The 25,440-nt window shown below is 42.2% G+C and overlaps 1 protein-coding gene and 1 long non-coding RNA gene across 4 annotated transcripts in view; both read right to left on the bottom strand.

The window, feature by feature from the left end:
- The window catches only part of ACSL1 (acyl-CoA synthetase long chain family member 1), a 38,064-nt gene extending 35,583 nt beyond the window's left edge, over positions 1–2,481 (bottom strand). Inside the window, exon 1 of one of the 3 annotated variants that reach the window (XM_063156089.1) lies at positions 2,388–2,481. The gene's annotated coding sequence lies outside the window, so the exon portion shown is untranslated. Of the gene's footprint in view, positions 1–22; positions 157–1,751; positions 1,839–2,387 lie in introns of those variants that run through there. The other 2 variants (XM_063156091.1, XM_063156090.1) reach the window with 2 other exon arrangements.
- Positions 2,482–5,519: 3,038 nt separating this feature from the next.
- Positions 5,520–25,440, bottom strand: part of LOC134418176 (uncharacterized) — a 51,172-nt gene continuing 31,251 nt past the window's right edge. The window contains exons 3-4 of the long non-coding RNA XR_010027731.1: positions 22,167–22,306; positions 5,520–5,738 (exon numbers count right to left, since the gene is read on the bottom strand). This is a non-coding gene — a long non-coding RNA (uncharacterized LOC134418176). The remainder of the gene's footprint in view (positions 5,739–22,166; positions 22,307–25,440) is intronic.

Genomic DNA, 25,440 nt, shown 5'->3' with positions numbered 1-25,440 from the left:
AAATACCTTAAAGATTATCTACCTCCAAACTCCCTGCCAGGGGTAGGAAATCATATTTTACTCTGTGTAGATGAGTAACTCTCAACACAAAAGGCAGCAAGAGAGCAGAAGCCTTATACTATCAAGTGTCCTTGTTCCAGCAGTCAGGTGGGATCTGCGGAAACGCAAGCCCCACATCCGCTGACAGGGCTCAGCCTACAGCCTGGAAAGGTCAACGCCGCACAGCAGAGCTTCCCTGAGCCACACAGCATTGTAAACTCCCCCACAAAACCAGGCACCAATGCATAAACCATCATCCCTCTTACTTGTGAGGATTTCCAGGGAGTTACTGCTGGTTATATTTACCATAGTGAAACGTTTAACATATCTGAACTTTTAATTTAGCAGAGCAGGGAAGCAGGACATGGCAGGCAGTCTGTTCATAAGACCACCAGAAGTCCAATTTATCAAGCAATTATCCCTTGGGCCAGAACATCTCTCTTGTCTCTGCTGCACATTCAAAAAATTTACTGCTATTAATTTTCTTCAGTCTACCCAATTCCATCAGCCCTATTAGCAAGAAAAACAATACACAAAAATCTATTTTTACCTTCTGTTGTTCACTTTAGTAAAAGTGCTGTTTTCTTGGAAGGATAAGAAAGGGAATGGAAGCATTTTACTCTGCCCCACTGGAGGGGCACAAAACAGGGAAGGTACAACCCACCTCTGCCTCCTCCCAAAAATCCCATGAAGTATTCCTTTCTAGTGGAGCAAGGAGATAGGAGAGCCAGCTACACGGACTTCGCTCAAAAAAACAGGCAAGTCACCCACAAAAATATTTCAAAGTTGTCTTACCATCTACTATAAATTGCTGGGTTTGTTTTTTCTACCAATATCAACCTTGTACTTGTCCTTGAAGCAAAAAGCTGCTTAGGTGTCTCCTTCTCAAAAACTGAAAACTTATTTCCAAACTCATGTTGCTCAAGTTGTAGCTGTAAAACAACATCTACCAAATTTAGAAGCTACCTTTGTAAATTCATTGTAATCATGCAGTCCTCACACTAGGCTAAGGCTGTTTGCTTAAGACCTTGAATTGATAACACTACACACAACAGCTACTTGGAATGACAAGCTTTAGATTTTTCCCATCAGCCATCTTTTAAACATTTCCCCATCCCAATACAAACAAGCTACATATCCTTAAACTTTAAAAAGGCAGTAACAGCAAGAGACCATGAGGAACTCTATGTATCAGTTTTTGCATTATTAACACTGCTATTGTTGCAAGAGGAAAAGAAAGGTATTTTTCAGTAAACTCGATGCCCTCTTATATTCAATTTCTTGATGCAAGAAATCTGATCCAAATCCTGGTGCTGAGAAATCTCAGCTTGTGAGTTTGAGAGCACGTTCCAAAGCAAAGAGGCAATAATAAACTTTCCTGACCAGGCTCAGGAGAGTGCATGATTCCCTGTAAAGCAATGCAGATGAAAAAGGAAATCTATTAACACCACATGGATGAGGTCTGTTCTTTCCTATCAAGAACCGGACAATCATACCTTGGACGCTAACCCAAGTGAGGCATATGTTTAGATTACATAGTCCAGGAGGGTGTCCGTAATACTCCAGACAGCTCACAGACATGCCGTTTAGAAATTTAGAAGGCTTCAAGTGTTGCAATTCCTGTTCAACAGGAACAAGAAACGTATGCATCCTAGAACAAAAGCGTCGGGTAACCAGGCTAAATCTCTGTGCTGTAGCACTGCAAGTCCTACCTAGCAGCAGAGGAGGCCTGCAAAGTCAAAGCCGTTCAACCTTCCATTTTAGGCCAGTTTGCCTCACGCTGCATTTCCACACGTACTCTAAACTGCTCTAAAGGAAGAAGAAAAAAAAGCTGTATCAAGTACACGCTGCATTCACGCCCGAAAGACACCGTACTCGAAGGCAAAGTCCGGCAGCTAAAGGAACGCGAAGCCGCGGGGCCAGCGGGCAGCACCGCGCTGCCCTGCCCGCTACCTGCTGCTCGGCCCGGCCGAGCCGCTCACCCCGCGCCGGGTCGAGCCGAGCCCGGCCGGGGGGCAACGCCGGCGCCGAACAATGCCCGGCCAGCCCGAGCTACCGCAGCGCCGGGGGGAGGCCGGAGACAGACAGCTACGCTTTCCTGAAGGCTTTTGTGCGAGGGGAAGCCCAGCCGGCTCCGGGGGACGCTGATCCCACTGAGGGCCGGGAGGAAAGCCCCGCGGCCCCGCAAAGACAGCCTACAGGGACCGCCGGGCCCCGCGGTGACAGCAGCCGCGCAGACCACCCCGGCCCCGCGGCGGCCGCTCCGGCAGGCCCGGCCGCCTCCCTCAGCGGCGCGTCCCTGACGGCCCCCGGCCCCGACGGCAGCAGAGCCCCCGAGTCCCGCTCACCTCCCGGCAGCAGCTGCGACCACGGCTGTACGCGCGGCCTCGGCGCCGCCCTTTTTAAGCCTTGCACGGCGGGATCGGCGTGTGCGTGTGCCGGGCCCGCCTCCGCCTCCGCCTCCTCCGCCTCCTCCCGTCCGCGCCGCCCGGCGGGGGCTGCCACTCGGCCTTGCCCGTGTCTGTCTCGCGGCCCGGCCCTTGCCCCTGCCCGCAGTAACTCGCACAAACCCGCCGGGAGGGCCGTGGAAATGTTGTACTGTGCGGGCACAAATGACAGAGATGGCCAGGGAGCTGAGGGGAACACTGGCACTACTGCCACTTAACACCTTTCAGGTCTGATGTGACAGCTTGCAAAGCAAGGGCTTTCTTACGGCTCCCGAAAGGACATCTTCATCCAGTATGAATATGCTAAACGGACATAATTTGAAGTATGAAGGTGTTGGAAGAGGACAACGACCTTGTTGCAATTTGTTGCTTACCTCTGCCAAACTTTTTTTGTGAGGTGCTGTAAATTTGAGGGGCATGTTGAGGTGGCTGGGGCTTGATCAGGACCCCGGTAGTTATCATAGAATCACAGAATGTTTTGCGTTGGAAGGAACCTTAACAATCGGCTAGTTCCAATGCTTCTGCCACTGGAACTTCTGCCACTGGAACTTCTGCCTGCATACACCAGGCTGCTCAAAGCCTCATCCAACCTGGCCTTGAACATTTCCAGGGATATAGAATCCACAGCTTCGCCAGGCAACCTGTTCTGGTGTCTCTGAACTCTCGTAGCAAAGAATTTTTTGTTCAGATCTAATCTAAACCCACCCTCTTTCATTTTATAATCCATAACCGATTTTCCTATCACTAAATGCCCGTGAAAAAGACCCTCTCCAGCTGTCCTGCTGACCCCACATCCTCCCTTCGGATACTAGAAGGCTGCTGTACTTTTTCTCCAGAGCTTTCTGTAGGCTAAACAACCCCAGCTCCTTCAGCCTGTCTTCACAGGAGAGGTGCTCCTGATCATCTTCATGGCCCTTTTCTGGGCCTGCTTGAGGGTGTCCATGTCCATCGTGTGCTTGGGACCCCAGAGCTGGATGTAGTATTCAGATGGCGTCTCATGAGAGCAGTGCAGGAGCAGAATCCTGTCCCACACCCTGCTGGCTACACTCCTTTTGATGCAGCCCAGGACACATTTGGCTTTCTAGGCTGCAAGTGCACATTTGCTGGCTCACGTCCAGCCTCTCATTCACCAACACCCCCAAGTCTTTCTACCCAGGGCTACACCTCAATCTGCTCTCTCCCCAGCCTGTATTCATGCTTGGCATCGCCCCAACCCAGATGTAGGACCTTGCACTTGGCCTTGTTGAGCTCTCTGAGGGTCATGGCTCCACCTCAGGTCTGTCCAGGCCCCTCTGGATGGCAGTTAAGTTACCTCAACTGTTTTCGGTTTGGCTATGTGCTGCATTGGTCCATTAGACATGTAAATCATCATCTCACATGTCAAAGTCCCACTATGTTGCACATTCTTCATTGCCATAATTTCCCTATGTTTCCTGGGTATTCTTTATTTTAAGTGTGTGTATGGGTGTTAAGGCTGTACACTTTCATACAGAGATACACACACATACACACACACACACAAATATATATAGTATTCTATAAATTACTGGAGGTACTTTTATTTTACATAAAGGCAACTAGAGTCTCCTAATGCTTCAGTTTATACTGGAGTATAAACCAGGCAAAGGACTTCCCACAGAACAGCATTTTAAGAAAGGAAGGAGCCTATATTCACTCTTTAGCACAAAGGAGGAGGGCAATTGTGAAGCTGCTGATAGTCCCCACGTAACTGCACTTGGTTCACGCTATGGAGTGACTCAGAAATTCAAAATAAATTGCTTTCCCAGGAAAGGAAGTGAAAGCATTTAATCCAGGAGTGCAACTCACTGACTGCTGTTGCTAATGGGCACAGAGTCTCTAGTACCACACGAAAGCTCCTTGAGGAAAGCCCCAGAGCACAAGCAGCATGGACACCAGCTGCTCTGCCATGGGTAGGCTGTCCTGCTTCCCTCCTATTGCACTGTTGGGAATTTAGCTGACTAGAGATTAGAAAAGTACGAGGCCGTGGCTAATTCCAAGTCCTGCACCTGCAAGATGGCGTGTCCTTGGGCCTAGCTAGAATATAATAACAAAGAGTGAAAGAGACATGAGAAAAGAGAGATGTAACCCCTAAGGAATGGGGAAGAGCTGATGTTGTGGTGGGGCCAATAGACAGTGTAAATTACAGAATATTCATGAGCTTATTACCTGCTGTATAAGTGTCTGATGCTCTCTTCAATAAACAGAACTTGCTGAACACTCATATTGAGTGTCCGAGTTTTCCCTGCACCCGACAAATGGCTCATCCCCGACAAATGGCTCTTTCTGCAACATTGCACCATACTTTGTGCTCATGCAGACACAGCCAGACTCTGCCATATGATTTTTGCATTTTGTCCACAATTTTGGATGAAAGAAACAAGTGAGAGTTGCATACATATCTCAGGCACAGGTGATTTCATGCTTTGTCCTGAATGTGTTTATGTTCCATCTGCCAAACACCAAAGCTTACTGTTATTTTATCTACTATGCTAGTTAATCCTTTATTAGCATGTTTCTCCATATCTGAGTTTCTAAAGGCCATAAACCACATTTTAGTGCTTCTTCCAAGAAACTTTAGTGAACTGGTTTTGTCTTGTATTTCACTGGAAAGAGAGTCTCTAAAAAAATCTCTCTCTCTTTCTATGTCTTGTACCTTTTAATGAATTCTGTCAGCAACATGAAATTGCAAAAGTCTCAGCAACACAATATTTAAATAGGTATCTCAGTAGTGCCAGGTATCATTCCTCTGATGTCCCTTGATGCTCACCACATTATACATCCAGGGACTATTTTATGAAATCAGCTTTTTGCCAGCTGATCAGAAAAGACAGGAACCCAGTGTCAACCAAACTGTGTAGGAAAAACACAGGTAACACAGAAGTAGGAGCATAAAATCTACAATGAAAATATTGGACTGTCTTACACAGGGGAACAAAGGAACCTGGTGTTCCTCTGGATCAGGAAGGTCTAGGACCCTTTAGCAATTACATACACATTTTAACTATATTTGAGGTTTCACCAACTCTTTTTATTGGTGTACAGGGCATACAGGCTCTGAACCTATTTCATTATGGAAATCAGCCCTTTAAGTACATCAGATACACGAAATAAGTAAATAAAGACATCCAAAAGGAGATTCTGGCTTTCTTGTTTAAAGGGAGTTCCCTGTATTCCAGTCTGTGTCCACAGCCTCTTGTCCTTTCATCAAGAAGGGTCTGCCTCCATCTTTCCCTGTAAAATAGATATTTACACACCAGCAAGATCCTCCCCTAGCCCCAGGTTTTTCCTTCTTGAAGTTTAACCTCACCTCATATGACAAAAACTCCAGTCCCTTTACCATAGTCATGGCCCTTCACTTGACTCTTTCCAGTATTCCATGTTTCTTTTGTATGGAGGAGACCAGAGTGGGCAGTGCTCCAGCTGTGGCCTCCCCAGTGCTGAGTAGAGGGGGATGATCATCTCTGCTTCACTGCATGTGAGGATGGACTACTCTTGAGCTTGGAGAAGGTGATCCTTAGAAAAATCAATCCATTTTTTTGATCCCTTCTTTCTCCGGGACCATAATAATAACACAATGTTAACAGCTGTTAATAATTATCCCATAAAGAAATTACCCAAAACAAAGGATTTCCATTTCAGCATATGAACATTATAGAATTTTCAGCTTGGTAATTTTTGCCTGTAATATTGATATCAGAGTACTGTTCTTATATATATGTACTGTTTGTCATTACTGTTTTCTTTTTATTTAATTGTAGTCTTTTTATTTTTCTCTACAGGGTATGCAGATCACTCTACTGAATTGGGTAATCCTAAGTGTATAATCTCAGAACCATCCCAAGTGTATCAGTTTTACACAAAACAGACTGTTTAGCCTTCTACCATACTGTATCTGCATCTGCTAACACTTGGGTGCAATCTCAAGAGAAGAAAACCAAAGAAATGTTATATAAATAAGCACTTCAAAATGTCTAACATATATAGCAACTAAAACACATGAGCTACTGGGTCTATGGAGCAGGAATAGTTGCTTCTATCTTGACAACCCTCTTCCTAGTGAGAAATGGAATAATGCTCGTTTTGCATGTGTAAATTTCATACACCTGAGAAATGGAATCCCAGCACTGACAGGAAACGCCAGGGAGCAGGAAAGTCCCCCCAGAGTCAGGAACCAGCAGGACCTGAGGACAACTCCAGCAGAAGAGATGCTTTTCCCCAGGAGCTCTGCTGTCCCCCAGGGCACCCCGACAGGTGATACCAAGCAGTTTAACCAACAGCCTTGGGCAATTTCAGGTGACAAGTCATGTCTGGGGTCTATGTGGAGGCGCAGTGGGGAACAGCAGGAACCAACACTAGGACTAAGGACAAGACTAGGACATATGTCACCTCCCTTGACCTGCTGGCCACTCTTCTTTTGATGCGGCCCAGGATGTGGTCAGCTTTCTGGGCTGCAAGTGCACATAATATTCCTGCCACATATCGAAAGACAATGGTGACATGGGGACCTAAGTTTGAGGTTATATGACAGTTACATAATGGTTGGATTTCACGTCAGAGCTCTTTCCCAAACTAAATGACTGCACGATTCTATGACAACTAGAGCTGGGATAAAAAGGTAGTCTGTGAAGAAGATACTGGAATAAGATACTGTAGGCTTGCAACAGATGAACTGGTTTGTTGAGGACAACTGAATTTGGTTATCTCTACACCCTTTTTTTCTCCTGATCTATGTCATCATCATACAAATGCAGTTTCATCTAAGAAACAACATATCATATTGGGCACTGCAGCAAACGTCCCAAAGGTAAGAGAGACCCAGAAGTAAGAAACTCTGTCCTAGGTCAGAGATGAAAAATATATGTTAAGGGATTCCCACAGACTACAGTCATCTGCCTTCCTTTCAAATGGATGAAAACAAACTCAGACAAACTGAGTTAATGAATGAGCTGTACTGGCAGGGCCCTAGACAAAGGTCTGTGCAGTGCCAGCCTAAAGCTTGCTTCACTCACCCTCAGTATGTTGCCTTAAATAGTTCTTCAGCTTAGAAAGACAGAAGTAAAGAAGTCATGAGTGTGTTGAATATTAAGTCTTCTGAACAATGAGATACCTAACCAGAATAATAAAATGTTTAAAAATCCTCTGTATAAAGGCACAGATAAAAAAATTGTGACATTTCTATGGCACACCAGAAAGGAGACCCGATATATATATACACACAGATACATACATACAAAAGGATATCTAGAGAGTTTTTCAGAAAAAAAAAAAAAAGGAAAGAAATTACAAAGCAAATTTAAATAGCAATTCCATGTTTTTAAGCATGTAATGACTTTGTTGGGTTTTGAAGACTTTGCAGGGTTTTTTTTTAAATACAGGAAGGATTTTTCATCTATGTTTACTACTCTTTCCACTTGCTATTGCTGCTTCTGTTTATCAAATATTTCTCCATCTTTTGCTCCCTACCCTCTATAATAGAAATGTGTATCTTATGGTTTGGGATCTGAGGAACTTCTGAATTCCACTGGAAAAGGTCTCTGTTTAGCTCACACTCAGCACACAGGAAGTGCCCTTTGCACAGCATTAAGGTGTCAGTTTGAATCCCAGAAGATATGAAGGAGACAGAGGAGTTCCATGGCCATGGAAACTGTATTCTGTCCAGTAAAAACAAGACAATCTGGTCATAACTGATTCAGCTTGCTTATGTCAGGCTAACAAAAATGTTATTTTCTCAAATGACAAGGTGCCTATGTAATGACACAGGACTGGAAAAGTCAGCCTAAACAGCAACAGACTAAATTGTGCCAGTTCATTTACTGCCAGTGCTTCTTATTTCTCTGAACTTTGGTTCACAGTTCAGAGAAAGAACACCTCTTTCCTCCTCTAAGCTGTACACAGATGCAAGTTTACTAGCAAGTTTACTACTTACCTCATCAAAATGAACAACAGAAAGCTTTTCAAATTTGAAAGTTAGTTAACTGAAACGACAAATATAACAAGAATGTTCTGCTGGTTGTTTATGAAAATGCAATATGAACGATCTGACTTGTTCACTTTTTCTGTTGTAAAAATTTTCCCCAATCACTATTCCTCTCTGTATCAATCTTTTTGAGGGTTAAAGGCATCACACAAAAGAGATAAAGTACATGTTCTTTACTTCTAAAAACTACTTGAGAACAGACATTGAAATGTATAAAGCTATATTGCTAAAACAGATGAACCAACAATAATGTTTCATCTGCTTAACTGAATATCAAGTAAAATATTACACAGAAATAATCAGAGCAAGAAAGCTCAGAAGTTAAATATTTATTATGTTTAGACTCCAACTAAGAAGCAAAGTGTATGAAAAATAAAATACCATCTATTCTGCTGAAACATATCCTGATCACAGTCTTTTCTGGCTGACAACAGGAGTAAGTTGTTCTATTCAGTAGAATTTACCCATGTTTGACACAAAACCAAACAGGAGAACCCCAGATAGTGCCAGACTACAGTATATTGAATATCCCTCACCAGCAATGACCTCTAAATGCACAACATGTTCTCACATTCTTCACATACCCACACCTCCTTGCAACTATCTCTAATGAGAATTGATGCACAAGCCAAGTTCAGCCCCAGGAGCAGGCCAGATGTCATGGTAAGGAACATCTCCTTTACAGCATGTCTCAACCTGAGTCTGCTCACCTCCCCAAAGCTGTCAGCTAAAAAGCATGCTCCACCTTTGCAAGGATTCATTTGGACTCCTCCAACTCAATGCTAGTGCCTACAGGAGACAGAAAGGGAAAAGAGAATGAATTCATGAGCCCCAATCTTTCTCCCAAAGCCAAAGAGCTTGTACATAGTGATTTTGAAGCTCTGATTTTAAATTAGTGCCTAGCATTCCAAAAAGCCTCTTATTTCTTACAAAACTCATCTGCAGACTGGAACATGTACATTAATCCTGTCACTTGCATTTTCATGGAACACTTATGTCACAATACTTGAATCGTGCATAAACAGAGCTCTATTTTTGAAAGGTTGACCCCACATCTCATCTGCCCCAGGCCATCAAATGCCAAACAAATCAAGCCTGCAGATGCCAGACCAAAACAAGGGACAAGCAGGCATTGGAAGTTATCAGCTGCCTGCCTTAAATGGATGGAGAGGATGCACAGGAGCCACCCCTGTAAGCACAAACAGGTGCCAAAGCACAGGCTTCTGGAAAAAACTTACAGTTCCCATGTGTGGCAAGCCCCATTCCAGTGCTGAGCTTCTGTGGGAACAGGGGACTACGTGCAGGGAGCTCAGGCTGGCAGCTGGAGTAGCTCAGGTATTGGTTCATGCTCCTTCACACCTACAAAGCTGAGGTTGCACACTCCTTCCTGCTTCAGTGCAAAGCAGTGTTTAGACATGGAGAGAGATAGAGCCAACTCACGAGTCAATGTTGTGGTGAAGAAAAGTCCTGGAAATACTTTCAATAAAAGGCTTGAGGGATATGGATAAGATCATCATACAGCTCATGAAAGTATTCCACAGCAAGGTATGTCAGCAAACTACATCTTCATTTGGGATAAAAGCCAATCCAGGGATTAAGTGAACAACCTGTCAATGCCCTTCATCATCAATCACCTGCATTGTCTCTGAAAATGTGTGGAAACAATTCCACCCTCCTGCCTCCACTGCAATGGGGTGATTCACAGAGTTGCTGCAAGGAAAAAAAGTAGGTCTGGCTTGTGAATAGCAAACTTGCCTACCCAAACTTGTGTTTATGGGAAATACACATGAAAAACAGACTAAATATGCCTCTCCTTAGTTAAACATTGGTTATAAGAGGAAAATAAGCATTTTTTGGCCATGTTTGTGGTATAAGGAACCACCATAAATCAAGTTATCTTTAGCACATGTGTCCAGTTGTCTACACAAAACAGGTACCAGGTATTGGCACTGTTTCCCTGCAGGTGAGTGCTGGCTAGCATGAACTCTGCCACCATGCATGGACCCAAGAAACTTTTAGAGTTGGGACACCAAGTAGTTCTTGGAAATGATGCTTCCCCATCCTATTCCTGAACAGCATGAGCTGCTCAGGCCATCACTTCTGCTTCCCCAGCACATCCCACTTACAACACCTACCACTCCAATTACCTATTGGAGAGATCTCACTTTATCATAAGCCTGATCTTCCCTTGTTCCAGCCATGGCCTGCCATCCATCCAACCCTCCATTGCCCCATGCAACACCACAGCCCAGCTGGAGCAGAGTTCGTTCTCTGTTTTATTTTCTTATATTTTCAGATGCAGAACTCCTAGAGTGATGAGAACGCATTTATTTATTTTTGGAAATATATCTTTTATTGTGCATCCTGGTAATGAAATTCCCATTCCTTTATATAGAGATGGGCCTGTAGGAATATTTGACTACTGCTTCTTGTAACAAACCACCTAATGGTACTAAAAATTATTATTTGAAATGCTTTGCTTTATTTTCACATAACATTCATGGACACCTACATATTGGTATTTTAGAAAACTGATTTTTCAAAATCTCTGTCTAGAAGTATCTAGCAGAAACAAAAATTTACCAGACAGAAAATCCCCCAACTTTATCTGTCCCAAAAATTAATACATCAAGTTTCTTTCTTATATTTTTTTCTATGTAGTAGTGACAGATCCTACCACAAGGTTGTTTAACTTCTGTGTGATAATGCAAATTTTATCCGACCACATCTCACATGCATTCTGAGCCTTGAATCACTACCAGCCTGAATGCTGATATATAAGCAGAAAACCCAGCAGCTGGGTCACTATTTAGATAATGACTCTTTTTCTTCACAAGGCAAAGGCAGCATATAGATATGCAGGAGAGCTGTAAACAGTTAGAAGCTAAGAAATTGATAAGTGAATATGATGGATGAAGAGAGCAAAGATTTTAAGTTCAGACTTAAAGCTTAATTTTAAATAAAAATTATTTAAGCTGATCTAGCCAAACTTTAGATTAGCCAAACTAAAGGCAATTATTTTATGTGAAGTTATATAAACATTTTATGGCTTCTTTTCCTATTTGATCCTCCCTTAATTGTTTTTTGAAATTATTACTATTACAAAGATGCCTGGAGAGAGATGATACGCTCAATCATTTTGAAAGAGTAATTTTAAGCCGGGCTCCCTGCAGCAGCAGCCAGCAGTGCCTGCTGTATCTGGCCATGGTAGTGGCAGTGCCAGGTGCAGGTGCTGGCAGGGCCAGCGGGCAGGAGCAGAGCTGGCAGCACGCGAGGCCCGGGGCTCTCGTCCCGCTCACAAGCGTTTCACGTGCTCCAAACCAGACTGTTCTGCCAAGCTGCTGCACTGCCCTCCTGAGCTCTTCTTGCTTCTCCCAGCGAGGTCAGTGCTTGCCCTTGCTGGCTGGCACAGGCTGCTTTGGTATAAAAAGGGCAACAGGTGGCAAGGCTCACCCCAAGGTCATGGAGAAGCCTGTGCCTCCCAGCTGCCCAGGAAGGAAAACTGACTTCATGTTCCCAGTTCACCTGCATGGCAGCAGGTCCTGCTGTAGTTACACATGAAGTTTCCATTACATAAGCGTTTACTGACAGAACTTTAAAAAACCCACACATTTAGGGCAGTTCTTTTTTTTTTTTCAAATTTTAATTTCCTGATGTGACTATGGAGAATGATAACCCAGGGATATTAGCTTTGAGCACTGAGTACATTAAAAAAAAAAAAGAAAAGCCAACAACAAAACCCAAAGTAAGATTGAAACACACTCCTAGATGAAATTACTATGGGTTGAAATGTATGATTTGGCACAAATTATTGAAGACTAACAGATATCAGTTTGGCTTGACAGAGTTAACAACAAGCTGAAAATTATTTCATAAGCCCATAGAAGGAAGCCTTTGCTACTTGTATTTGTTCTTAGGTTGTTAACTGGATGCCTACAAGGTTAAATACAGCCCAGGGTGTCCTAGAGTGAAACCACAAACTCCAGAATTCCTTACCCCATTATTCCCCTTCAGGTTTTGACATTAAATGGATTGCAAATGTGCAGCTTACATAGGCTCTTTCCCATTCCAAGAGGGCAAAACCAAACTTCCCTCTTCTCTCTTTGGCTAACACACCTGAACTGGCAACATAAAGCAGAGGTAACTTTTCAATAACAATTTAGAGATTAGCTGGTAACAAATTAGAGAAATTAGAAATTTCCAATTAAAATTAACAAAAACAAAACAAAAATATTTCCAACGGCTAATAACCTTTCCAGAAAGTGGGATAATATTTTCACCTCCATGGCAAGTGCCTTATCGTCCATAATGGGACTGCTCTGCCTGCAGCTGGCCTGTGGCCTCCTTGGACAAGGCTGCAGGGTGCATGATCCCCATATGCTGTACCCCCTTCAGAAAGAAAGCAAAGAAAACAACACCAGGTGTGTCTAGTAGCATGTCCTTCTTAGTAAGGACACACTAATCTTGGATTGTTGATGGTAAGTGATGAAGCTGAAAGCTTTTAGCTTTGTAAAAATACAGGTTCATTCCGTTTCCTTCAATACATTCAATATTTTCTTTTTACCTTCAAACACTTGTTGAATGCAACTTCCACTCAACTGTTGTCTACCCCACTGAGCAGAGAAAAAGAACTTTCAAAGCTCACACTATAAATGCTGAGCAGCCACAGTCCCAAACTATGCTGAGTTATCCAAGATCTTCCTTCCACAGGGATGAAAGGACCTTCATCATATTCCCAGAAAGCAGTGGAGGGCATGGCTTTGCCCCATGCAGAAGGAGTTATCCCTCCCATGAGGAGGGGTTTGAGCTTGCCTGGAATGCCATGATGGTGTGTTGGTGTCCAGCTGGGTGCTGACAATCCTTGAGAATGCAGAGTGAAAGCTGCATAAATCTAAACTTCAGGAAAAGCACCCAACTGAAGCACATCAACAGATGGATCCTGACATATGTTATCACCTTATGCAGCATAGGGTGGTGAACCACAGGGACATTTGTGACATTAATTCAATAAGAATTGTGAAATAGAAATACAAAGGGAGCAGAAGGAATGCAGAAATCATCTTCAACCATTTTTCAACTAGTCCAAATAGGCCAATGTTCAGTAATGGTCTCGTCCTTATCACTATAGTAACTAATAAGGCAGCACTGAATTTTTTTAAGTCTTTTAGCATGATTACATGGACACATGAACACTGTGGTCAGCTAATAACCTTATTTAACTTCTTCTGGAGTTGGTGAAAATCTTTCCCCTAGCTTCAGCAGAATCTAGATTAGGATATTAATTATACACAGAGTACTGCCTAGAAGATCTATTGCTGCCTAGTGAGTTTTTATCTATAGTAAAATGGCACTGGCTTTCCACAGTTTTATTTACCCTTGGTACACTCAGATTTTAAATGCACATACAATTTAGAGAATTTGCATATCTTAAAGTGCAAGTTCTCCAGCAAGTAAAAAATTCACTTAATCACCCACAAATGATTCCCAAAGAGTATTACAGTCCCAATGCAAATGGCTTTGACCAAAGTGTCTCTGAAAATTTTAAAACTTTAAGTATCTAAACTCTTCATGGTATCAAATGTATCTCTGAAGAAAGAACCTTTACTGAGCTTTTCCACTGATAGGGCATGTGGCATGTTGACAGAGCAGCAGCACCCTCCCACTAAGCAGGGTCTTTTCTGCAGGAGAGGAAAATATGGATGGGCCTCCTCACCAAAATGCAGTTGTGGAGATGCGCAACCACAGATCCTGGTTTGAAAAAGAGCAGTCTAAATTTGCAGAAGCAGGTATACTCAAGGTATCTTTTTTTCGGAAGCAATGTCTTTTAAGTCTTTTGAAACAACTGTGAAAGTAATTTGTTCATTACCCTTTAGAAATAAAAACATGAAACAAATTCAAAGTGGAAGGTCAAAAATACTATTTTCATTAATAAGAAGCTACTAATGTCTTTCAGATAATACTCCAGATTAAAGATTTATGTGATTATTTTTCTGCATCAAAATTCTTGTGAATAACTCCCAGTCCAACAGAAACAAGTTATCATTGATGCTGAGGGACTCTCAGCCCTACTTCCACTGAAATCTAGGATAAGATTCCCCTGGCTTTCCACATGATATGATCTGGTAAAAAGAAGGTCATCACCAACTTACCTAATATTTCCTTTTTAAATCAGCAACTCTAAATTCAGACCTAAATCCCTAATAAAAGAAACTTTAAAAGAGTTTGTTCTTCCTCAGTCATTCTTGCTCAGCTCAGTGTACACTTGCTTATTCAGTAACCTTCTAGCATAAAAGTGTTTCAGCTTCTCAGTTAGGGAAAGTGTGAGGGTTCTTTTAAAAAACTTCTATTAGGACCTGGGGCTTTTAAGCAGGAAGAGGATCAAGAGTGAGAATATGTGATCAGTGGGAAGAACCAAAGGGATTTCACCGCTGATAAATTCCCCTTTCTTCCTCAGGAGCCACATTTCTGTCCTGCTTCCTTCAATGCAGAAAAATGGATTCTTTTCCAAGGCAAGCAAAAAAAAAATAAAAAATTCAGTCCTTCAGGTCATAGAAAATCACTTGCCTGGAGACATTAGTCAGGATAAGTTCTTCTCTTTCCTGTTTGCAATGTCCAGAACTCATACACTTTGTTTCAGAATGGTTATGAAACATTCATTTTCAACATGATGTGATCTTGAGAATTTCAGCTTCCTTATCTGTTTTGTTCATACACATTTTGTGTGCATACAGTTGAAATAGACTTCAGAAAATTACATGTGTACAGTGATATAAGACTTGCTACAAATTTCACAAGAATACCTGGGTTAAGTGGAAAGCAAAAGAATTGTTCAGCCAATATCTATGTTTGTCAAGGGACCAACAAAGTGGAAAATATTCTCATTTATATGCACAGCATCTGAAAATACCTCGTATAAGTGAAATTCAAAAAGATTATGAGACATAACTAATCAAAAGATCTCTGCCCAATGAAGAAGCATGCAACTGGCATCTTGCCTTGAGTGAATGGGCTTGCAAATAAGCACAGGATGTAGTAAGTATTCACTAACTAAAGCACCAGGCACAGAATGGTATATCCATCATAAATTTCAGCAGGCTAATTGTCATGATAATACTGACAGTGCTCTCCAGATAAAATCAACAGCAACAGCAAAATCTTTGGATCGTGGTTAGGAAGAAGAAATCATCAGGGTAAGCATTTTACTTGATGAAAATTTGTTTTCATACCTTAATCATTACTTCCAAAATTTTTGTTCAGTTGTGAATCTCTGGATTGACAGTCTGCATGCTGTTGTCACACCATGATCTCATTTTTCCTTTCCTCCACTACACTGCTACCCCACACAGTTATTCCACAAGTCCCACACCAGGACAACAGGTCACTCTAGGCATCAAAAATTATTTTAAAGGATTAGAAATGAACAGTTTTACACAGGCGGTGTATAACACTGGCAGATTGTGGACCAAGCTGAAAGATGCAGTGTTTAAAACAACATTTGTCTGGGGTTCCTGTCGGGGACCCTGGTGTGTAACCAGTCACAGGGTTGAGCTGACACATACACTGTTAGGTAATCCAAATCCCAGGCTGCATAAACAGAGCAAACCAGCAAGGAGTTCTGAAACCAGCATCACTGGGTTACTTAGAAGCATCTCTATGCTCTGCTTCTCTCTCTGCAGAAAGCTACTATCACATCTAGGTTGGGAATCAACTCCAATCAAGAGCATGACTGTGATACAGATAAATCAGGAATTATAACATTCACAAGCAGCTGATGGGTTAAGCATGGTTACAAAGAAAGAAAACCAAGAAGCTTTTCTCAAACTAGGGGAAAATCATCATTCTCATGGATGAAGCCTTCCCCCCACACCTTGGGTGCAAAACCCCAGGGAAGGGAAGGCTTGCAGGACCTTTCCCTTCAGTTCACCCAGGCCCTGCAGGCAGCTCATATGCATCTTCACACAGTACAGCAAAAAAATGGAAGCATAGGTATAAACTGAGTAAACACCATGCAGATGATTAAGTGCTCCAGAGATATCTCCGCACTTGTGCTCTCAGGGTAGAAGATTATTAAATAATTCACAGGATTAGCCTGGAGCTGACACTCTACTTAGACAAATGAGTCCAAATGGCTTTGAACGGCTCATTATCCATCATGGTTGCATAGAGCAAGCAGAACCTGAGAAGTGCAACAAATGCAGCTCCCTCTCTGCAGTCACTGGGAGTTAGAGAGGCTCAGCCATCAGTGGACATTCATCTCATTGTTACAGCAGAAAACAGCACAGTGCAGCTCTTCATACTGTGCCCCAGTCTGTGCTTTAGCTTTATTCCCCTCCATTACAGAAGATCCAAGACTCCTCACAGCAGGCTTCACAAAACTCAGTGTGGATCATTTTCAAGGCAACAACAGCAGCAATAAAAGGAACACTTTGAGTTCCAAGCCAGTGCCACTGCACAGCCATAGAGGGCTGTTTGTTATCTTTTGTGGCCATTAGAAGATGAGAAGTAGGTTACCCTATGTCCTGCAGGAAGGGAAAAGCAGAAGTGTTTCTAATTCCAGGGAATTCTTCCAACTCTGTCTGCCCTGTGCAGCATCCCACACCTTGCAGTGACTTCAGGAGTAGTCAAGTGCCAAATACTGTGTGTCAATGCATTTGACTCCTCTACAATTCCTTCAAGAATGCACACCATTTTCTCCTTAAAAAGCTTGCAATCTTCATTTATGTGAAGACAGACTAAACTTCTCCTTTACCTTAAGTTCTAGAAGAAATTAAGATCAATAATTGTTCTTTCTAGCAATCTTCTCTTCTGTGTAATGAGCTGAGCCCAAAGCAAAACTTAATCACCTCCAGGCTTCCAAAGACATATGAAATCACACTGAGCCTTTGCTGTAACCGGCTACTCTTCTCCAGCCCCCTACCCAACTTCACTTACCCAGCAACTAAACCTTGAAACCTCAGACATGCACAAGTGCACTGTGCTGCTTGCAGACATCCCCTGTTGAAAGACCAAGCATCTGAGTGTTATTTTGGTGGAAGTGTTGCAATAACACCTTACCTGAATCTTTTTATTTTGCTACCTTGTGTTCCTCATATCTCCAGTGAAACATCATGTTCACTTTCACATCCAAAACCAGCATCAATTTCTATTACACAGTGTAAGGCTCAACAACCCTGGGCTCACAAGGATTGCTGGCAAGCTTCCTTATTTCAAGTCCCCTACCATTTTCCAGGAGTTCCACTTCCATTTTCATTAGGAGATAAATAGTACAAAGCATCTACAGATAGGTTGATTGATAAATTCTGAGTACAATATTGATATCCATATCTCAAACATCTGCAGTCTGTTACCATCAGAGCTATTTACAAGCATTAATAATAAGCCCTCAATGAGACAGGAGTGCTAGGCTGGAACTGAACACAGAAGGTCCCAGAAACTTCTGACTGATAAGAAGGGCTGATCTGGAAGTGTTACATTTAAGCAAACCATTAACAATCTTAACAGTTATTTAGGTTTCGTTTCTATGGCAGGTAAAAACACAAGCCTGGATTTTGTTATGAAGGCTTTATCACTTTAAATAAAACAAGTTAAAAATCTCCAGTGCACAGGAAGAAGGGCACTGGAGGCTTGGCTGAGATGGATAAAATTAAAAGCAAGACTGATTTTTCAGCTAGTTGTGGCACAACAGTAGCAGAGTGCTTGATCATTTACCCCTTGAGGCACACAGCACTGCAAACACATAAAACCAGAGAGAATACCCACAAAGAGATGGAAAGAACTGTTTTAAGATCTGTGACATAGCCCACTACACACAATTAGTCAGGCCACAACAGGAGAGGAGCACAACAGTGAAAACAGTCATAACTACATCTCTAAACAAGCCATTGGTCTCCATAGGCAGTAAGCACAACTCTGAGTTACCTTCTCACATAGCACACAGTCGTCTGTCTCTTTCCTTCTGACTAGCTCAGCTAGGAGCAAAAACTCCCTGACTACCCAAAGAAAAGGTTGGCTACAGTAATATCTTGAAAGAAGGTATTCAAATAGCTGCTGCTCCCCTGGATTAACTTCATCCTCTTATTCAATGTGGATTGCTAATTCTACATTAGTGGGGTTACCCACTCACATCCACACTGTACAGGTGTGGTGTCTACAGACAGCAGAGTTGGGAACTTGCAAAGCTTACAAAGTAATTTAAAGATGATGGATGGGCAGGAAATTATTTTCTAACTGCAGACCCTCTCATAAGTACATACTTCTTGCTTCCTTTCTCCCTAACACAGGTGCACGTGGTGGGTGGAACTCCACCAGCCCACGACTCCACACCACTATCTGCAAAAGCAGCCCTCTTCCTATTTCTGCACCACAGATCACTGCCATCTACACCAGATCATTTCCCACATTAATCCAACAATAGTGGTAAAAGTCCACTAATCCCTTGGCACCTGCCCTCACTTCTGGGTTAAAATCTACCCTAGGGTCAGTTCAAGGATTTTATATGTTAATAAGTTGGGAAGGGAAATGTTGTTAGGGTTAGTTTGTTTCCAGCTGGGCTATTCCCTGCTTCTCCTGTCTGGAGAGAGGAATTTAGCACTGAAAGGTTCACTTATAGAGCAGACACCTCTTCAGACAGGATGGAGCAGCTGAGTTATGAACTCACCACCTCTCTCTGCAGTGATGTTTTATAGCTTTGCTGCTTTATGGCCATGCTGCTAGGAAGCACTTTATGCCAGAACAGTCTGATATAGTGAGTGCTTGAGCCACACATTCCTCCATGCTCCCTATGAAAGTCCAAGAAAAATAGTATTTATTCAGGTTTATACATGTACTGGCATATTTGTTTAAGGATGTGTTAAAGAAACAAGAGCTCCCGAGCTGTCCTCTGTGACATGAAGATATCCTAATACTGCAGCTGCCTTTGAGGAGGAACCCCTTCTGCTTCAGAGAGCTCGTGTGGTGCAAGGTGGGGAGAATCAGAGGTCTGACTGGATTAAGCAGTGCTGCTGCAATCCTGAGCTCAAACCACCCTGCCTATGCTTCAAGCACTCTGATAAGCACAGCTAATTTACATGAGTGGGGGAGGAAGGGAGAAAGTTTCCAATATCATCAGAGAAGGACAAACAGAGTAAGAAGCAAAAGGCACCTATGTGCTACAGTAAGGTCAGAAACGTTCAGACACGTCTGAAGAACAATTACAGAGTCTCTTTCTTAAAGTATTGGTCATAGTTTTGAAACAGGAACAGAAATAACACCTGATGCAGAAATCAGGAATCTGGGAGATAGGGTAGTATTTGACCCTTGCATAAATCTAGGCTATAAAACTTGGTGCTCACTTAAATATTATTTGTTCCAAATATGTAGTTTGGCCAATGGTCAGAGAGCAGAAGAGAAATAGTCTGGCTTTCCCCTGAGCCCCACCATGCCTGTGAGCACAAACCACCTGACTGTGGAGCCTGCACTCATTTTTCCAATCCGGCTCTTTGTCAGCAGAGAGCTTTTTAATCTCTTACTCCAAGGTGCTATGACTGATCAGTGATCACAAATACTGTTTCTACACCAAGTGCTCCCTGCTATAGTCTCCTCTCTTGGTAAGTAGTCCCTCCTCCTTGCCATTTCTCCCAAGGCACACACTTCCTCTCTCCTGGCAGTAGTTTTTTTGCTTGCTCTCCCTCAGAAATGGCAGTCAGCTCACACCAGCACATACCCCAGCCTTCCTTCCCACACCCAACTCTTCTTACAGGCACAGCATCAGCATGGTCAACACTCCCCAGTTTCAAAAAGACAACCCACAAACTTGGCAACACAATTTTTCTGCTGCTCTAAGCCGAAGTCCAAACATAGAGAGGGGAGTAGTAACACCCTTAAAAAAGACCCCCAGTTCCCTTCCCACTCCAGATTAGCACAGAGGGTGTGCTACAGGAGTATCTCTGGGACTAACTTCCAGACACACATCTGCAACAGCCCCTTCCAGGAAAGCCACCTGCTTCCACTGCATGCTGCAAGGCACCATCAGGCTCCTATGCATGTGATGCAGTCAGAGAGAAGAGGAAGTCCTGGCCCGTTTTGTGTCAGCACAAGTTTCTGGTGTGTTAAGAAACTTCCTGGGGGCTGAGCAGCCAGACAACTGTGATTAATGGGGTCCTGCAAATCCTAACAGTGTGAAATTGGGAGGTGACCATATTCAACTGTGATTTACTCTTTGTATGCATCAGTTCTCTGATGACTCCTACCTACCCCAAACACCTCCCAGAGAGAAATAAGAATGTACCAGCTACATCAGCTAGCAGCAATGCAGCAAAAGCTCTGGCATAGAGTCATTGCAGGGCCTGCATGGGGAATGGAGAGCCAGAAACAAGGACTTGTGAAGACACCAGTCTCCTGTCATTCCAATCAGTGTTCTCTGGGATTTTACTTTTCAGGTAACATGTCAAATTAGGCAAGAGCCCTACAGTACATTAAACCTCCTCTGCAGAGATTTTGGGTGATCTCTTTTTGCTGCTAGGGCAATTTTGAAAAAAATTACCAACCAAACAACAAAATACAATCAGCATTATAACCTGAAGTGGTGTCATTTTGTTCTCTTCAAAGCAGAAAGGAACAAGAGCAATAGTACAAGGGCTTAAGAGCCTCCAGTGTGACAGAAAGACAATTTCCCACAGCACAGGTACAGCCTGACATTTTTCCTCTGAGCATATCCTCCAAGCCTTAAATAAGGGGCAGTGAGACTATAAACAAACCATGGACACATTACAGGGCTGCCCAGAGGGCAGGCTGGAGTGTGACTGAGGGGAGGTTGCTGTAACTAACAGAGCCAGCCTTTCAAGAAGTCTCTTTGGAACAGAATATCTCTTTTATCCAATCATAAAAGAAAGTAGTCAATTCCTGTTATCCTATAGCAGAGAGGGTAATTCTCTCCTAGTGCTCCAGTCAACATATTTTTTTCTTTCACAATCACATTTCCTAATTTCCTTCCAGGCCTACAGCTACCACAGAAGTAACCACAAGACACTTACATCTTTGAATGTACCAACAGCACGTCTCCTTCAACAGTGTGGATCTTTCCTTGCATTTCACAGCATTATCATCACTAGTAGAAAAGTCACAGTTTCAGTCTTACCCTCCTGAGGTCAATTTTTCTGCTGACACATACCTAGACCAAACCAGGATTGTTCCCAACTAAGTCACAGTGATGCTGATTCCTTCAGGTTTCTGAAACTGCTTTGGGATTTAGACCACAATGGCACTGCCCAGCCATCTCAACTCTCAGAGCAGAAGTATCTCTGTTTCACAGATTGAGAAAGAAGGGCAAAGAGAAATGCACTGATTTGCCAACACAGCAAAATTAATATCAAGAATAAGATATTCTTAACCTCCAAATGTTTCTCCCTCTACACCTACTACTAAGACTTCAATGAAAAGTGGCAAGATAAAAGTATGTGTTTGTTCACTGTTACTCTGTTGTGTGCTCATTAGAGAATAAACCTGGGGAAAAAAAAAAGATCTTTACTTTTATTTTGCATTAAACAGATCAGATATAAGTTGCAAAACTTCTCAGATGTAATTCAGGGAAAGGTGGCAAAAGATAAAATCCCTTATCAACAGTTTGGTAAGGGCCCCTGGTGACAACACAATGACTCGAAAGAACTGGCATGGTTTATTTCATCCAGAAAAATAGGGAGTCTTACCATGTCTGCTCTGGTTATTAAGGGCCCCGACAACACACTCCTTCACCAGATTTGGCTGTGCTGCTCCACTCAGGATGGAACTGCTGCAGCTGAAGTTTCCACAACTCCCTTTAGTGCTAAAGTCACTTCTTGAGTGGTAGCTGAAAAAAAAAACAGAGAAAACCCCACCCATTCTATGTATGTTCTCTTTTACACATTTCTCAATATCAAGTACTTTTCTTAAAGAACATAAAAAGTGATAAAACATTTTTCAAAGCAGAATGTCAGTATTCTAGTTTACTTTGTAATTGCCAGTTTTGAGTTTTTAAATGGTATAGAATGTATTCGGTATCTAAGACGATTGCAACAGGAGTCAATAAAAACTAGTTCTTCCTGTTCCAACCATAGCACTCACTTTTTTAGGCTCTTCTTGCTCACAGCTTGGCAAATTCCTGAATTTCTCCTCTTGCAGACATCCTCAGAAATTATGCAGGAACACCACAACTTGAATCACAATGTTGACAGCATCAAAGCTAGCATATCTCACATTCAAGTGCACAGCAACGTCATAAACTTAACCCTTGGGTTTTCCATGCTTTAGTAAGTGGGGAAAGAAATCAGCATTGAGACCAAATCATTTCCCTCTTGTTTCTAAAATTATTTTTGGTGCTTTGTGCCCTCTACAACCTCCCAGGATTCCCACAGGATATCTGGAGTCAGAAAAGGATCGTGTTCATTCAGCTCTATATGATGATCATAACAAATGGAAACAAAAAGAAATTCATTCTCTGAACTTTCAAGAAAAAGTTCTACAATATTCCTGCTCAGACAAAAGCTATGGTAGGGCAGAAATTTATACTCTGGGTATTTTTCATTACTTTAAGGATAATTATGTGCTGAAGCTGATGTTTTATCATATCTTTCTCCATTAAAAAACCTTCCATAACAATAAAACCTCTGAAGAAATGAGGCTGAGGTTGAATGTAGAGTGGCTAATGTCATCAATGCTGAGCTAATAAGTGACTAAGCTTTGACTTATATTGAAATGTCATGGAAAGTTCTTCTGTGTCCTCTTCCTCTTGAAGCTCCCCAGCAGCTTTTGGCAGCACTTGCCCTTCCCAAGATTAGCCCAAATTGGGTCAGAGTTTATCTGGGGAGGGGGAAACTCTCTTTTCTGCTGTCTGAATGCACACTGCTGGGGAAGGGGTAACAATAAGAGCTAGTGTTAGGATCTGTCAGATGCAGTGGCATAAATACAGAAAAATTCTCCAGAAGTAGTGAAAATTGAGTGATGAGAAGCACATTTTGAAGTTCATTCTCAGATTACCCCTTGTGACTATAAACCTCCTGTATAATAGCACTAAACTCCAAGAAATACTCTTTCTTCAAACTGATGAACAGAAATCTGGACATTCAGAATTGGCATGTACTTTTGTGTACTTTTGTCTTTCCATAAACTACTTTTATGGTAAATGCAGGGATGTCACTTGTGCTGGTTTTTTTTTAAGGAATTTAAGGTCATTTGAATACCTTGAGATATATTGGAAACTTGTTCAAATTAGTGGCTTTTCAGGGTAAAGCCTCCATCCTACATTGATCCACTATGGACAAACTCCTTTCTGCAGTTTGAGGGAGAGTAAATTATAGAAGGAGTCAGAGTTAAATAAGAGCATGATTTTTCTTTAGTGATCCACTAATGGCAACAGAGTCCTGCAAGAAGATGTAGTGAATACCATATAAAGCCAAGATGAAAACAGTAGTAAAAGGACCCACAGATGCAAGATCTGGGTAAAAACTCAGGTATCACTGGAATGATAAGATGTTCTCCACATCTTACATGGCATTCCCTGAACATTTGCTCAACTACTTTGTTGAGGATTCCTTAACAGCAGGAACAGACCTGAGACTTTACTGGGCTGCACACTATAAGAACAGCAGAGATGATCAGTAGAACAACAAGATTCTGGGTAAAATGTGTCAGATTTGAGATCTACCTGAAAAACACAGGGGGAGGATGGGCAAGAAAATGGGAAGAAAGCCAAACACAGCCCATAGGGTGTGAAGTAAAAGTAAAAGTAAACTTAGTTTATACATGCAGTGAGGATTCCTGAGCCAGTGTTCTCACTAGAAGAATAGGAGTCATGTTCACTTTAAACAGAAGTATTATTTTTCTAAAAACATAGAAACTTTCTAATGAATGAAAAGATCATGAATGAAAAGTTTATATTCTTCAGAGGTGGTAAAAATTCCTCCAAGTTACTACAATGCCACTGTCAGCATTTCCTCACATACTTGATATTCACTGTTTACAAAACCTGCAAAGAAACAACACTGCTAAAAAGTAAGCACTAAAATGTCACCCTGTTAAGTGTGCACAGTGGGAACCTTGCTCTTCTTGGAAAGCTCTCTTTTGAATGTGACACAGTTATGGCCAGATGAGGAAAAAAATAAAAAGGAAAAAAACCCCAGTACCTTCCAAATGTCCAAATGCCATTTATAAAGCCATGTTGGTACAATCCATCAGGAAACATTAGTGCAAGCACACAATTATCCTAGGACTGTAAAAAAGATAGCCCAAAGGAATTTTGGACATGAACATAATCCAATTTTACTGCTATGCAAAAAAATGTAGCCTCCCTATTGAAGGCAATGTAGTCTCCCCATAGCCAGTCATTGAAAAGGACAGAAACCATGTAGGGACTTATATTATATAGTAGTTGTCAAAATGTAGATGCCTGTAATAAAGATCACTACAACTGCTCAATTATTGCTGCTTTCTGCAACATGCATTGACCATTAAAGCCCAAGGCCTTGCAAAATAACCAAAACAGACACAAAAGCTCACTGAGATTCTGAGAAGTGTGGTTTGAGTAGGGGTAAAAATCCACATCCAGAATAAGGCATGCATCAAGTGGTTTCAAATCCTTTTAAACTATTGTTTGTTTTAGTGACATGAGCTCCCCTCCTGCCATCACCCATCCAAAAAAAAAAAAAAAAAAAAAAAAGAAAATAAAAAGATTGGAAATTTTCTCTTTTCTCTGCAAGCATCTAGCATTTGCCCAGCACTGTCAGGGTGGTCCAAGCTTGCACAGTCCATAGGCACAGCCCCCAGCACCCTGCCCTGCCAGGCTGTGCTCACTCACCATGCTGTCTCCTCCCTGCCTTTTAATGATGGAGAACAAGGGAACTGAGCTTCATGGATCAAAAACAAATTAAGAAGACATGCATAACCTCAAAATTTACTCTCCTATACATTATCATCCAACTAATCTGTTGTAATTTCAGGATATGTGAA

The sequence above is a fragment of the Melospiza melodia genome, chromosome 5, assembly GCF_035770615.1.
Source record: "Melospiza melodia melodia isolate bMelMel2 chromosome 5, bMelMel2.pri, whole genome shotgun sequence".
Classification (NCBI taxonomy): Eukaryota; Metazoa; Chordata; class Aves; order Passeriformes; family Passerellidae; genus Melospiza; species Melospiza melodia.
The sequence above is the reverse complement of the archived record's forward strand: the minus strand, read 5'-3'. Positions and strand labels throughout refer to the sequence as shown.